Source organism: Sapajus apella, unplaced genomic scaffold (genome assembly GCF_009761245.1).
Source record: "Sapajus apella isolate SASKATOON/1434 unplaced genomic scaffold, GSC_monkey_1.0 scaffold16, whole genome shotgun sequence".
NCBI classification, from domain to species: domain Eukaryota; kingdom Metazoa; phylum Chordata; class Mammalia; order Primates; family Cebidae; genus Sapajus; species Sapajus apella.
Genome location: NW_022436956.1, coordinates 7,644,685 through 7,660,536, shown reverse-complemented (window position 1 = coordinate 7,660,536; position 15,852 = coordinate 7,644,685). Strand labels below are relative to the sequence as shown.

Genomic DNA, 15,852 nt, shown 5'->3' with positions numbered 1-15,852 from the left:
TGATATCTGCTGATTATCAAAAGATAATCCTTTATAATTGGTCATTTACCTAGGATTTTTGTATGTCAAAATTACTTTTATTGTCTTTTCAACATTTCAAAAGTCATGTTGTGAGACTCTGGGTCTTGTTATAATCCTCTGGAGAATGCTGCTATTTTGTTTTTCTAGCAGGCAATAATCCTCACTAATGTCAGACTTCTATTTCTGTTTCACTTTCTGTGGGTAATGTTTCCAAATATGATTTTATTTATTTATTTGTTTTTATTTTTCATTATTTTATTTATTTTCCCTAAGTTATTGGAATATAGGTGGTATTAGGTTACATGAGTAAGTTCTTTAGTGGTGATTTGTGAGATCCTGGCGCACCCATCACCTGAGCAGTGTACACTACACCATATATGTTGTCTTTTATCCCTCACCACACTTCCACTTTTCCCTGCAAGTCCCCAAAGTCCATTGCATCATTCTTTTACCTTTGTGTCCTCATAGCTTAGCTCCCACATATCAGTGAGAACACAGAATGTTTGGTTTTCCACTCCTGAGTTACTTCACTTATAATAATACTCTCCAGTCTCAACCAGGTCATTGCAAGTGCTGTTAATTCACTCCTTTTTATGGCTGAGTAGTATTCCATCATATATATATATATATATATATATATAAAATCATATATATACATAAATCATCATATATATATATATACATTAAAATGAATGAACAGCATATATATATATAAATATATATATATATATATATATATGTTTGTTTATCCACTAGTTGATTGATGGGCATTTGGGTTGGTTTCATGATTTGCAATTGTAAATTGTGCTGCTATAAACATGATGTACAAGTATCTTTTTCAAATAATAACTTATTTTCCTCTGGGTGGTTACTTAGTAATGGGATTGCTGAATCAAATGGTAGTTTTACTTTTAGTTCTTTAAGGAACCTCCACACTGTTTTCCATAGTGGCTGTACTAGTTTACATTCCCCTCAGCAGTGTAGAAGTGTTCCCTGATCACCACATCCATTCCAACATCTACTGTTTTACAATTTTTTTTAATTATGGTCATTCTTGCAGGAGTAAGATGGTATCTCATTGTGGTTTTGGCTTGCATTTCCCTGATCATTAGTGATGTTGAGCATTTTTTCATACATTTGTTGGCCATTTACATATCTTCTTTTGAGAATTGTCTATTCATGTCCTTAGTCCACTTTTTGATGGGATTGTTTGTTTTTTTCTCACTGATTTGTTTGGGTTTGTTGTAGATTCTGGATATTAGTCTTTTGTCAGATGTATAGATGATGAAAATTTTCTCCCACTCTGTGGATTGTCTGTTTACTCTGCTGACTGTTCCTTTTGCATTAAAAAGGCTCTTTAGTTTAATTAGGTGCCAGCTACTTATCTTTGTTTTTGTTACATTTGCTTTTGGGTTTTTGTTCATGAAATCTGTGCCTAAGCCAATGTCTAGAATGGCTTTTCCAATGTTTTCAAACCCTTTGCTACATTGCTTTGGATATTTCCCATGCATGCACCACTCAGAGATTAGTCCGTTTCATGGAGTAGTTTCCTTTTCATAGATGTGCTATGCTGTTTGGAGCCTGTTCCACAAATGCATTGTCTTAGTCCATTTGGTTGCTATTGCAAAAGGAAAAGAAGGATGGAAAAAAAAACCAATCTGAGTGGCTTATAAACAACAGAAATTTATTCTTCATAGTTCTCAAGGCTAGGAAGCTCTATATAAAAGTGACAAAAGATTCAATGCCTGATGAAGGACAATTTCTGGTTCACAGATGTTGTCTTCTCTTATGGCCTCATGTGGATGAAGGGGCAAGGATGTGCTTCAGAGTCTGTTTTATAAGGAATCTAATTTCATTCATGAGGAGGGCTTATAATATAATACATTCCCAAAGGCTCTACTTCTCAATACCAATTCAATGGTGATTAGGTTTCAACGTATGAATTTGGGGAGAGACAAATTTTCAATCTTTAGCAGTGATGCTCAAGGTGGAGTTCAGAACTTGTGTCCATTTATACATAGAACTAGGGTATCTGCTTCTGTAGCTCTTTCTTCTCTTGGAGGTGGACTGGGGCCACCCTTGAGGCAAAGTGAAGGAAAAGAGAGAAGGAAAAATAATGGGATTCATACTTTTCATTCACATTCGTCAGACCATAGGGCTCCCCTTTTCCAGTTTCCCTGACCAGAGGGTTTTCCTTGGCATTACACACGCATTGCACACACACACACATCAAAATAAATAAGAAATAATAATTCCCTTTTGAAAATTCTCTTAAAGTCACTTAAATTTATTATCTCACACAATTGGAATAAACTGCACAATACTGATTGTAAGCATATGTACTAAGTGACAAGTAATTATGCCATTGTTTTCACTATTATTATTAACTTTTTCTGATTTACCAAAAAGGAACCAATTATTCAGATATTTAGTTGACAGTTTAAGATGCAAAAATACTAACTACAATTCTTTGGCAACGAAAGTAGCCTATTTCCTCTATTTTTCTCTGCATGCAAGAAAGGAGGCAGAATGGCCTTTTATTTTAGTAACTTTTCTAGCAAAGGGATACAACTCTATTTAGCCATTGTTAACAAAGCTGGACCAGAGGAACAGCACTCATTATTGTTGTTCAGTTAGTAATAAAAATTGGAAATCAAATTTATCTGAATCAAAGAGTGAAAGGAATAACTTACTCCTTGATCTTGGAAAAAAAAAGCAAATCTTAAGGGCTAATAAAACTTCTAGTTTCAAGTTCAACAGGTAAAGAGCTTGAAGTCATCGCTCACATCTTTACAACAGCAAAAAAAAAAAAAAAAAAAAAAAACTTGATAAACTGAAAAACAAGTACTTTCCTTGGGTCTACGAGATGGCTGAAGTAGCAGGGCAAACTACCATCGCAGAATCCAGAAAGACAAGAGCATCAAGAGACATGCAGAAAACTACGTAATTGCAGAAGTGGGGGAGCCATTGATTAGCAGTCATATTTAAATAGCAATTATGACAAACTGCTGGAAGGAGCATGTGGAGTAGGGTGAGTGTGAGAATCTCCCGTGGGCCTTAGTCTTGAAGAGGTGTGACACCTCTTTCTGAGCGTGATCTCTATAAATGATGAATATCTGAGAGATATCATCTAGCTCAAGCACGATTTGTGGAAGTGTAATCATTCTGACATACACACAGCCAGAGTCACCTTTGTAACAAGGTGTAGGACATTCCTTTCCTACTGATCGGAGGAAAGACATTTGCCAGAGCCTTATCCCAGCTGGAGAAAGGTAATTCTTCACACAGCAGCTCCCTCCAGCCTTCCTGTCTTGCAAAAAAGGTATGAGCCATACAGAAAAACATTGGGAACCTAGCCACCAGAGAAGGGAGTAGTGGTCCAGGAATTGGGAGAGAAACTATAACACTAGAGAAACCCCTTTGAAAGTCACATCACACCAAAGACTGATATTTAACCAGAGCATTACAGAAAGGTCTTTGCTCCTCCACATTTTACCAACACTCCAACAGGGCTGCAGTACAATAACAGTGGATTGCAGCTGAACGCACTGCAAGGCAGACTTTCAGGAAGACTATTTAGGGAAGCCCAAAGTCAAAAGGGAAGGAAAAACTTAGAATGCCAGAGTAATTTTAAGTTTCTGTCACTTACAGATACCATAAACATTAAACACAGTCCAACTCTTAGCTAGATAAGTATAAATCTTCACAATAAAGGCCTATTTATCTCAGTTTCTATTGCCAGTGCAACTTGTCCAGATTTCAGCAAAAAGTACAAGGCATGGCTAAAGCAAATGAAGAAAAAAAACACTTATAAAGAGAGAGTGGAATAAGACTCAGATATGACATAGATATTAGAACAATACTCAGATATGACATCGCTATTGGAATTATTAGACATGCTATAAATAATATGCTAAGGACTCTAAAGGAAAAAAGTTGACAACATGCAAAAATTGATAGCCAATAAAAACATAAAAGAAAAAAATCTAAGAAAGAATTAAAAGGAAAGTCTAATAATTGAAATACTATAATAGAAATAAAAATACATTTAATGGGCTTTTCCATAGTCTTGATATATTTACAAAATTTATCAGTGACCCAGAAATATAAACTACCATCAGAGATTAAAGAATAATGCTAATAACTCTTTGTTAATCCCTATCCTATGTAGCTGTTAGACATGCCATGTTTACAGGCACGTAGTATATTCTATGTCCTTGTACTTTAACCAAGATATCTATGCTGGACGTGCTCACAGGTATGTCCCAGCTTTTCATTGCTTTTACCTGTTTAGAAATGTTTTAAGTTATTAGCCAATTGGGTTTTAAATTGGGTTTTAAATTGTGAGGTCTGGCTCCAACCAACAGATCAGACACAGCAGTAAGGATGACTCCAAATGCGTAAGGGATAAATTTACCTGCTTTTCCTTTGTTCATTGTACTCTTGTAGCAGGGTGGCTAGCAAGAATACCCTTGCTGCAGTCCAGGAAGTAAAAGTTGCTTTGCTTAAATATCCTTTGTCTCAGTACTGATTATTCTTTGAGGCACTGAGCATGTTTCCAATAATAGATAAACAATCTATGGTGCAATTTCCAATAGAATACTGTCCAGTGGCAAAAAGACATGAACTATCAAGTCATGTAAACACACATGAATTATAATTGTGTATTATTAAGTAATGATACAGGAGTTAAGAATACATTATTTAGGCAGATAGTGAAGATATGGAAGTCCTCAGTAAGGTTTTCCTTTTAATGAAAGCAGCCCCAAATCATTTTCTAACAAAGAGCTATCTGTAAAGTCAAGCTGCAGACATAGATAAGCAAGCTGGGCTTGTATGGTGAATGCTCTCAGGAAAGAACTACCTGGGAGTAGACATGTTCAAAATGGTGGCTCCGTCTTCCCTTCTCTGACAGCCATGTGTACAGCAAACAGCAGATAAGATGTCACCAGCCAAGGGGTGAGTTCATTTGCATAATAAGATTATGGTGGACTGATTAGCCTTCCCCATACACTATGTAAACATCACATCTAATTGAAGCAGTCTGGGAGCCCTATGTACATCAGACATCACCTCCTTAAGCCTGACTATAAATCTGGTGCATCCGCTGCTGGCTGGCCTTTTCCTCTCCGAAGTTTCCTCTCTCTCACAGGTGAGAGAGCTGTTTTCCTTTCTTTTCCTTTCTCTTTCTTTTTCCCATTAAACCTCCACTCCTAAACTGCTTGTGTGTGTCCGTGTCCTAAATTCTCTTGGCATGAGATGATGAACCCTGGGTATGTACCCCAGACAACATAGCTGCTTCAGTAAGCCTGTCTGAAAAGTCTATATCCTGCATGATTTCATTTATAAGATACTCTGGAATAGGCACAAATATTGAGATGGTAAACAAATTTGTGGTTGCCAGGATCTTGGGGTGGGTATAGGGTAGAGTAAGTAACACACAGAAAGTTTTTGCAGGGTAGTGAAATGAATCTATGTGATACTCAAATGGTGGATACAGGAGGCTGTGCATTTTCCCAATCCTGTTGAACTTTATAAAACAAACAGGAAACCTTAATGTCTGCAAATTTAAAAATCACTTAGAGGATCCACAGACGTAATGCAGACTATAATAAAATAATATAAGTGTATACAAATTTATGAAACAACCATACTGATGGGGCTGACTTAAGTAAGTTTGGAAATGAGTGGAATCTATACGATAAAGATCCAAAGACCAGTTGATAGCAATATCTTCTAGTAGATAAGGTTTTTTGTTTTTTTCTTTCCTCACAAAGGTACTGGTTAACAATTCTGAAAAGTATATTGGAATTGAACGACTATGTAAATGAATGGCAGTTGGTGGGATCCAGTTTTTTTGCTTTTGGAGTGGGAAGTTTCAGATAAACAGATAAGCAAGGAGAAGCCTAGAATAATCCATGTGATAATGTATTACAGTTGGAGAAACCAGTGTGAACTAATTAATATTTAACTTAATCTAGATATGAATAGATACATTTGAAAATATATTTATTGGAAGAGTTTATATGTATACATACATTTCCCTGCATACAGGGCCTGGAAACAATGGTACCCCAGTAATAATGAGCAAACCTAGTGCCCAGATATTCTTTTCTAATGCCTTTCTCCAATAAAAGGAATAGGGCTTTTGGAAAAGTGGCTCATTCTAGAACTGAGCAGGAAATGTATAAGATTAGTTTGAAATATCTTCTAGTATTAATAAGGAAGTACTCAAAACAAATGAAAAACAACTGCAACAAAAACAAAGTAATAGGGGTATTTAAAAGAAACACAGGAATCAAATGAAAGAGCCACCAATGGCCAACATCAGAACAATTAGAGCAACAAACACAAATAAATAACATTATTGAAGTGTAACTCAAGCATAAAATAATTATTCATGAGTCCCTACTGACATAAATAGATGATAAAATAAAAAATACATGGGGAGTAGAGATGAAACTCCCATGAAGAGGAATTCTAAATAATTTATACATATACGTCACTCCAAAGAGGTGGAGCATAACACTTCACTCTGTGTGAGCAGTGCAAAGTAACTTATGCAAAGAGGAAAGAGTAAAAAAGGGAAAAAAGAGTAGTTTCACAGTGGGGAGCTTGGCAGACACTGTATCAACTAGGTGGTCAAGGTTAACATCGTTAGGATAAATCACATTGATAGTATTACCCTTATCTAGTGTGATGAGAATGGCATTTTACTTCTGTGGTCTTCCTCCCCACATCCATATCCCCAGTCTAATATGAGAAAATCATAAGACAAATCCAAATGGAGACACATTTTGCAAAAGACCTGTCCGGTGGACCTCACAACTGACAAGATCATTATAAACAATGAAAGTATGAGAGACCTTCACAGCCAAAAGGAGTCTAAAGAGATCAAGTGATTAATTGTAACGTGTTGTCCTGGAGTAGAAAACAGACATTTCCTTGGTAATTTCCAAGGAGATCAGAGTAAAGTATGCACTTTAACTAATAATCATGTATTAGTATTGGTTTATTAAATGTGACAAATATACCATACCAATGTAAAACATTATCAGGAAACAAATGGTGGAGTACAAGGAAAGTCTCATTTTCTCCTATTAAAAACAATATTCCATCTTTTCTCCATTGCTTTGAAATATCACCTTTATAATTCTCTAAATCCTCTAGATATGTGTGCGTGTGGATATACTTTAATCCGTTGGTCTGTCTATTTATGTGTCAGTAACAATTGATTTACTACAATTTTGCAATAGTTTTATTGTCTAATAAAGCAAGTTCCCCATAAGTATTTTCTTTAAAAATTCTCACCTGTTTCTTTTTCTATTTGAATTTAAATTAACTTGACTAGTTTCACAAATATATAACAGTAAGTATTTTACTTGATTCTATTAACTTATGCATTAACTTAAAAACAATTGAAAATTTCTAAGTATTAATTATTTTTATGCAGTTAGAGGATATATATTTCTGTTTATATGTCTTGGTTTCCTTCAGCAGAATTTTAACATTTTCATCATATGGATTCTGTAAATTTATTAGGTATTTTACTAAGTATTTTTTTATTGATATTCATAATATTTCATCTTGCATTTATTTCCTAAAACATTTGTGTTTGAACAAAATTGACAACTGCTGTGTTTTGCATATTAAAACTGTAGTCAACCAGCTTCTGTCTATTCTTAAGTTTTCTAATGATCTTTGGCTGACTTTGCTGAGATTTTCAGGTTTACAGTAATCATATGCTCTGAAAATAGTAATGCATGTCCCCCCTTTTTTCCAATTGTCCTCTGTCACCTAGACTACCACACAGATAACAGGTTAGTTTTTTTCTCTTACCGCCCTAAGTAGATCATTTCCTAAATCTCCTCTCTTTTCCTTCCTAATTTTCTTTTTATGTTTAATTGCACACACAAATTGCAGCCATTTTCTGGAAAAGAGTTTTTGAGATATACATTTTCAAGATTTTACATGTCCAAAAATATCTTTATTCTCTTTACACTCATTGTCTGAGTGAAATGTAATTTCACTTTGAATTTTGAAGGCATGTCTCCACTGTGTTTTTTGCATTTCTCGTTGTCCTTGTGAAGTCGACTATGCCATTTTATTTTCTCAGTTTTTTTTAATGTGATGATCTTTTCACTAATGCTCTCTGAATAATTCTAATATTTTTAATTTGCCAATTTTTCTTGAAATTTCTGGATGTTGTTGTTTAGAGGAAGACTTTTTAAAATCTTTTAACTCAGAATGCTAAGAAGCCAATGGGTCTTTTCTTTGTATCTGAAATTCATGTTCTTCAAGAACTTAATTTTTTGTATTTTTTTCTATAAATTTCCTTCCATCTATTTGATTTCCCCGTTTTTTTTCAAACTTCTTTCAATTGTATGTATGACCTGCTTCATTAACCCTATTATTTCCACATTCTTTCTCATTAATTTTCTGTCTTTGCTTCTTTATTTGCTGTCTTTTAATTTGGCCTCAGAGTGATGGTAGCATCCTTTCATTAGATATTTCATTCTCATTTTTAAGATCTTTCTGTGTTTCTTATAAGAATTTAAGAATTTTCCATGTTTCTTTTCTGATAGTGTCCTATTCTTTCTTTACAGTTGCCATACATTATCTGATTGAACCAATGATTATATTATATTTTATTTTATTTACTGCTGTTCCAAACATTTGCCTGTTTTCTTGTTGTTGTTGGTTTTGTGTTTGCTTGTTTTTTGTTTGTTTGTTTGTTTGTTCTTTGCTGCTCCAAGCATTTGTCTCTAGGTATTCAAAGTTTCTTTCCTCTGTTTATTTTGATTTTGGTTTATGTCTTTTCTCTTAGAGGTTGGTGAACCATGTAGTAACTATAGACTGTTTTTTTATTCAAAAGTGTCCCATTAAAAAGTTAATGGAAAATACATACCAGCCCTGCAGGGGGTGGGCGTAAGGATTGTACATGTTCCTAATTATTTCCAAGGAAAGAGACAAGCAATAGGTTGAAAGGAGGTTCCCATGGCTCAGTGTATATGTGGTCACTTAATCCTTTATTTCTACTACAGGGCCTCACTTTTTCCACTATGCTATCACTGATCATTCAGTGAGGAAGTGAGTTAAATTTCTCCTGAGGATAACCTTGTCTATTGCCAAGAGTAGGGGTAGTTGCTGGCAACACAGGAAATAAAGGGCTTCTTGGAGCCCAACTCTTCTCAATAACGACTTAAAATAAATCCTTCTTTATTCTGCCCTGTAAGTCTCCCCTTTTCCAAGGCGTCTAATGTGTCTCATTCCTGAGACATTTTGTTGCGTTCTGCAGGGTGGGTTCAGAATGCACCTTGATTATGTTTGACTGAAAAAGGAATGAACAGGATATATCTTTTATATAAAGCCTGAGAGAAAATCATTAAAAAAAAAAATACAGAGCTAAACACAAGGAACTTGACACAAGAATCCCAAACCCACAGGTCTGAGAGCAGGGATTTTAAGAACCAAAGAAGCCCTGGTGTAAGTCCGTCCTGGGTGGCTATTCTTTTGAGCAGTGGTCGTTTATCTCCATCCGCCTTCTCTTCCACCTAAGTGTGTGTCGCCACCCGATGGAAGATTTGATGGACATGGGCATGAGCCCCCTGAGGCCCCAGAACTATCTTTTCGGTTGTGAACTAAAGGCCGACAAAGATTATCACTTTAAGGTGGATAATGATGAAAATGAACACCAGTTATCTTTAAGAACGGTCAGTTTAGGAGCTGGTGCAAAGGATGAGTTGCACATTGTTGAAGCAGAGGCAATGAATTACGAAGGCAGTCCAATTAAAGTAACACTGGCCACTCTGAAAATGTCTGTACAGCCAACGGTTTCCCTTGGGGGCTTTGAAATAACACCACCAGTGGTCTTACGATTGAAGTGTGGTTCAGGGCCAGTGCATATCAGTGGACAGCACTTAGTAGCTGTGGAGGAAGATGCAGAGTCAGAAGATGAGGAGGAGGAGGATGTGAAACTCTTAAGTATGTCTGGAAAGCGGTCTGCCCCTGGAGGTGGTAGCAAGGTTCCACAGAAAAAAGTAAAACTTGCTGCTGATGAAGATGATGATGATGAAGATGATGATGATGATGATTTTGATGATGAGGAAACTGAAGAAAAAACGCCAGTGAAGAAATCTATATGCGATACTCCAGCCAAAAATGCACAAAAGTCAAATCAGAATGGAAACGACTCAAAACCATCATCAACACCAAGATCAAAAGGACAAGAATCCTTGAAAAAACAGGTAAAAAACTATTAAAACACCAAAAGGACCTAGTTCTGTAGAAGACATTAAAGCAAAAATGCAAGCAAGTATAGAAAAAGGTGGTTCTCTTCCCAAAGTGGAAGCCAAGTTCATCAATTATGTAAAGAATTGCTTCCGGATGACGGACCCTGAGGCTATTCAAGATCTCTGGCAGTGGAGGAAGTCTCTTTAAGAAAATAGTTTAAACAATTTGTTAAAAATTTTCCGTCTTATTTCATTTCTGTAACAGTTGGTATCTGGCTGTCCTTTTTATAATGCAGAGTGAGAATTTTCCCTACCGTGTTTGATAAATGTTGTCCAGATACCATTGCCAAGAATGTATTGTCCAAAATGCCTGTAGTTTTTAAAGATGGAACTCCACCCTTTGCTTGGTTTTAAGTATGTGCGGAATGTTATGATAGGACATGGTAGTGGTGGTCAGACATGGAAATGGTGGAGAGACAAAAATATACATGTGAAATAAAACTCAGTATTTTAATAAAGTAAAAAAAAAAAAAGAACCAAAGAACTACTTAAATACAGCAACAACTGATTACATTAATTATATGTACAGAGGAAATATTTTAAAATCTGGAAGATTTGTTTGACTGAATTCCGCAAGCTGATGAGGGGAAAAGCAACAGTGGTTTGGGACATTTTTAGAAGGGAACACCACAAATAACAAAGAACATTCTCTTTGACTTGGTCACTGAGTACAAGTTGCATTTTGGTAGTCTAGAGTCTCTTGGAAGCTCATGAATGGGGTGCAATGTAGGGACTAAGTGGTTTCAGGGCCAAAGAGAGGGCATATACAATTTACAATGTATAGTTAAATTATGTACCCCTGCAGATATAACAGGGTGATTTAAATAGTAGGGAGATAATGAATAGAGGGCACAACAGTCACTCACACAAACTTTCATATGAAGTAGAAATTTTGCAATAGTGTCATGGGGAGAAGCATACACTAATTCAAAGCATGGGGAATGTGATCCTAACCTCACTATTCAAATCAGAACACTGACACTTACTCAGTGAAAGACTAAGACATTAACCACCTTGGTTTCCATACTGTAGTCATGCATTCCCTCTGCAGACAAGTGATATCATCTGTCACAAAGAAAATACACACTTATAAGTTAGACCATGAGCAGATCAGATAAAATCATGAAGGCTAGGAATATTAAGAAGACACGCTAGTCCTATCATACACCTTACAGATTTTAAGGTTATACAGACAAAATTAGCCATCAGAGGCTTTTATTAAAATAACATAGATTTTCTTAATACATATTATTACTGTATAAATAAGAGGCAATGCTTAGAATGAAATTTGTTTGGCTTACAATTTGGGGCCCCCAAAATAGTAGAAAAATTTTAAATTATTTTACCACATTTAAACATCAGCATCATGTATATGAAAAATCTAGAATATCTCTAGAATGTTTGGAATATCAACATACAACCTAGTCAACACTGCACTCAGGTTCCAACATACCCATGATACATTATAAATGGAAAGAATCTAGAAGTCACATACATTTATTTACACATTTTAGAAGCACTGGCAAAAGATGAGTAAGTTTAATCATGTTAAAATCTGAAACAAGGCTGATGGCTTATATCAATTAAGAGAGGTATAGAGCTGTGTGTGGTGGCTCACTCCTGTAATCTCAGCACTTTTGGAGGCCGAGGCAGGCAAATTACGTGAAGTCAGGAGTTTGAGATCAGCCTGACAGATATGATGAAACCCCTAATAAAAATACAAAATTCTAATAAAAATACAAAAATTAGCCGGGCATGGTGGCATGTGCCTGTAATCCCAGCTACTTGGGAGGCTGAGATAGGAGAATCGCTTGAATCCATGAGGCGGAGGTTGCAGTGAGCCGAGATTACACTACTGCATTCCAGCCTGGACAACAAGAGTTCAAACTCCATCTCAAAGAAAAAAAAGAGAGAGAGAGAGAGGTACAGAAATTGTGCTGAAACCTCTAGTACTGATGACTACGCATCTTAGCCCATCCAGATAGTAGCTTCATAGGGAGGATTCCTCTAGCATTAAGATTCCCTAATGTTAGAAAAAGTGATCTGTCCTTTGCATTGTCTGGCTCATATCATCATTAAATTCAGTACCTTTGAGATATTTCACGCTGTCTTTTGAATACCCATGCTGTCATAGGTGTCCTTGTGAATTGGTTATTCTTTTTATCCTACCCATGTTTACGTTTTCTTTTTTTAGATGTCAAAAATGGTTCATCTAAAGAGCCTTTTGTTCACATAAATATGTTAGGGTTTTGTTTGTTTCTTTTTAGTGTTTTCATTTTTACGCTAGTTGTTTAAAGATCACCTGGGGATCTTGTTCAGAATGCGATTGTTTTTCCTCTTCCCCAAGAAATACTGAACTGTAGACCTGGAAAATACCAAATGAATCTGTTTTAAGGGAATCTGTTTCCCAGGTGATTCTGCAGTGTGCACCTTTTTCTTTCACAAGTGGACAATCTTAAGTCCAGAGAGGTGAAGTAATTCATTTAACATTTCACAACTGCTCTATTCACAGGCCAGAACTAGAATGTAGAATTCTCCATTCAGTGACCAGTTTTCTTAACTTACAATACTTTGAGTATAGAAGGCTGCTTATTTTTCCAACAGAAAATCAGGGAGATGGTTACAAATACTATACTTGTTCTTCCTGCTTTTAAGCCCCTCTCCTAAGAGCTCAACCTCATTGTGCTAGTTTCCTAAAACACAAGACTTTGCAATGTCTCTTCCAATGGAGCATCCTAGGGCACCATGCTGGGTGCCTCTGTCTGACCATTCATCAGGCATTTTCTGCTGAGAGCCAGTGACTTGGCTCACTTCTGCACCCTGCACAAGAGAGCTTCATTTGTGCTGATTACCCTGCATTTCACATAAAAGTCATTAAGAATTCTGTTTCAGTGAATAAAAGAATGTAAATGAGGTAATTATGAGCTCCACTTACTTTACTTACTCCATGCATTGTGCAATCATTAATGCTTTCACATGATCTGTTCGCTGGAAAAATCATAAAGATGGAAAGCAATATCGTTGGGAAAGAAAATAGTATTGAGGGTTATTCTGTAGTTGAATTTTTTTTTTCAATTTGGGGGAGTTAGGGAGAGTCTTTTAAAGTAAGTTGTAAAAAAGACAGCTTGAGAAATGGCTGCGTAGTGCTGCTTTTAACCCCCGTCTCCCCTTTGCATAAATTAACTTCAAGTTGCAAAGGTTTTCTCATAACATTTTACGCTTGGAAAGCAGCATTCATCCTAAGAACTCTTTGAGAAACATCCATATGATTGTTTTTACTTACTGAACAAATGCATCTTCCCATACAGCGCAAGTTGCTGAGTGTTAGAGAGCAGAATAAAGTTGGGGTGCTTAAATCATACCCTGGGTAGGGAACAATGTGGTACTCAAATATGACCTTGGCCAGCTATCCTTCTTTGCTACCTGTGGTGAGCACATTGCTTTTGTCCCTGTGCTTTTGCCTGTGAATCCACTCGCAGCCTTCATGTAATATTGATGTGTTTTTCCAGGTACCCTACTATCCTTGTTACAGGAGTGGGCACCACATTGCCCAGACGCATATGACCTAATCATATGTGTCGTGCCCCATGATCAATGTGAGTTGTGCAGGTAGAAACATATCGCTCCAGTAATTCCACCAGAGTAGAAATTTGGATGGATGCGATATATGGCTACAGAAGACAGATGGTCTCTCTTCCTTTTGGGTTTCAAGTCATACAAATGTAGACTTGGGGCTGCCAGAAACCATGTTTCCTGACACATGGAGAAAACCTAACTGAAAAGGTCTCCATGCAGTCATGCAGAGAGGAGCAGAGCTAGAGAGACCGACAAAGTCAGCATTCTCATGGCAGCCTCAACATCCACAGAGCTGACTGTGCCCAAAGTCTGAACAATCCTTAGGCTTTCTGGTCAAGTAGGATCATTAATTTCATTTTGCAGAAAGCAGATTTTAATAAAGCTTTTAAACATCACAGTCAAGAGGGTTCTCATTAATAGAAAAATGGGTACTTCTAAGGAAGGTGCTGTATGTGACAAAGCCTAAAATAGGAACTAGACCAGATGGAAGTGAGGTGAAGGTGGGGGGTGGGGGACGGGGAAAGGTAGTTCCTCATTGTTAGCTGGAAAATAGCCAATCTTCGCTATGTAGAAGACAAATGATTGGAAACCGCTCCCTATTTTGTCTAGCTTGTACTAAATACTACTTAGTTTAGATTATTGGGATATTGGGTAAAAAATTTTGAGATGCAAAAGGCTGTTATGGTCTTTGGTAAGGTGCAAAAATAATAATCATCATTATTGGTCTCAATTTACCTGTTGAAAAGGAATGGTATGTATCAGAATGGACCTTTCTCTTATGGCTAATAACACATTATTACTGAAGGCCAAATGATAGCTAGAACTGCCATTGGTATGAGCAAAGATGGAACAATGAAAAACCACACGATTTGGAACCGGAAGATAAGGAAATGGGAAAGGCCCAATGCATAGGATTCACCCTAAATTTCTTGTATGTATGAGTTCATAGTTTAGTAGATAATATTCCCTTGAAAATCACCCTCCACTTCGATCTAGCCTGGTGGCAGAGGACAGATTATCTCTGCCTTAAACAACAAGCTGAAACCAGGATGGAAACCATTAGTCGAATGTTTAGGGAATGGTCAAAACCCTGGTGCCTGGTGCTAAAAAACAGAAACTATAAAAATAAATTACAGTTTACTTCAGCAGATTTCTGATATCATTTACTGACCAAGAAAAAAAAAATACCAACGGCTTACTCGAGTTTTGAAGCTGGCTTATTGCTGGATTTCTTCCCAGGTCTGATGAACAAAGATGTGTAACTGCAATCCCAAAAAGCTGGCATCACCACCTCCTCCCTGGGTATTGTTAGGAAGGACAATAAACTCTGAAGAGCCTCTTATAGGGTAGAACAGGGGTCAGCCAGATTGACGAGCTAGGCTGACGAGTTAGATTGTATATATAGCATTCATTCCACTCCTTTTCTTTTTCTTTACAGAATCCTGATTTTGTTCAAGGATTCCTGCTTTCTCCACATAGCATATGATTCAGAGGATGCAGCAAACTCTCCCAGCTCTAGCAATATGAAGCTATTATAGCAATTAATAGCACTGACAGTAATTTACTTAGGTATAAACATGTGCCTAATTCCCAGACATAAATTATTTTGAGAGGAGGGGAATTTTTGTTGGACATTCTGGGAAGTTTGATTTTCTTTAAGAAACAGTTCCTCTGAACTTTGGAACAGGTGACATCTCCAATTCACCTAGATATGGCACTAGAATTACAGCAACTACCTGAGGATGAAAATATCACACCCAAAGGGACAAAGCTAAGACAGAGGTGCCAGGATCCCAGAGGTACTGTGACTAGTGTTTGGTCCTACCTATGGATTTCTTGTTTTATTAAGTAATAAACTCTCTTACAGCTTTAACCAATTTCAATCAGAGCTTTGTTTTATTTGCTGCTGAAATCTTCCTAACTGAAAAACTACCACGAAATTCATCCCACTTCCAAGAAGAGA

At 36.6% G+C, this 15,852-nt stretch overlaps 1 pseudogene across 1 annotated transcript; it reads left to right on the top strand.

The window, feature by feature from the left end:
- The first annotated feature begins 9,517 nt into the window (after positions 1-9,517).
- Positions 9,518-10,603, top strand: LOC116556052 (annotated as a pseudogene). Its single transcript, XR_004270810.1, has one exon. The product of XR_004270810.1 is annotated as a nucleophosmin pseudogene (transcript).
- The last annotated feature ends 5,249 nt before the right edge of the window (positions 10,604-15,852 follow it).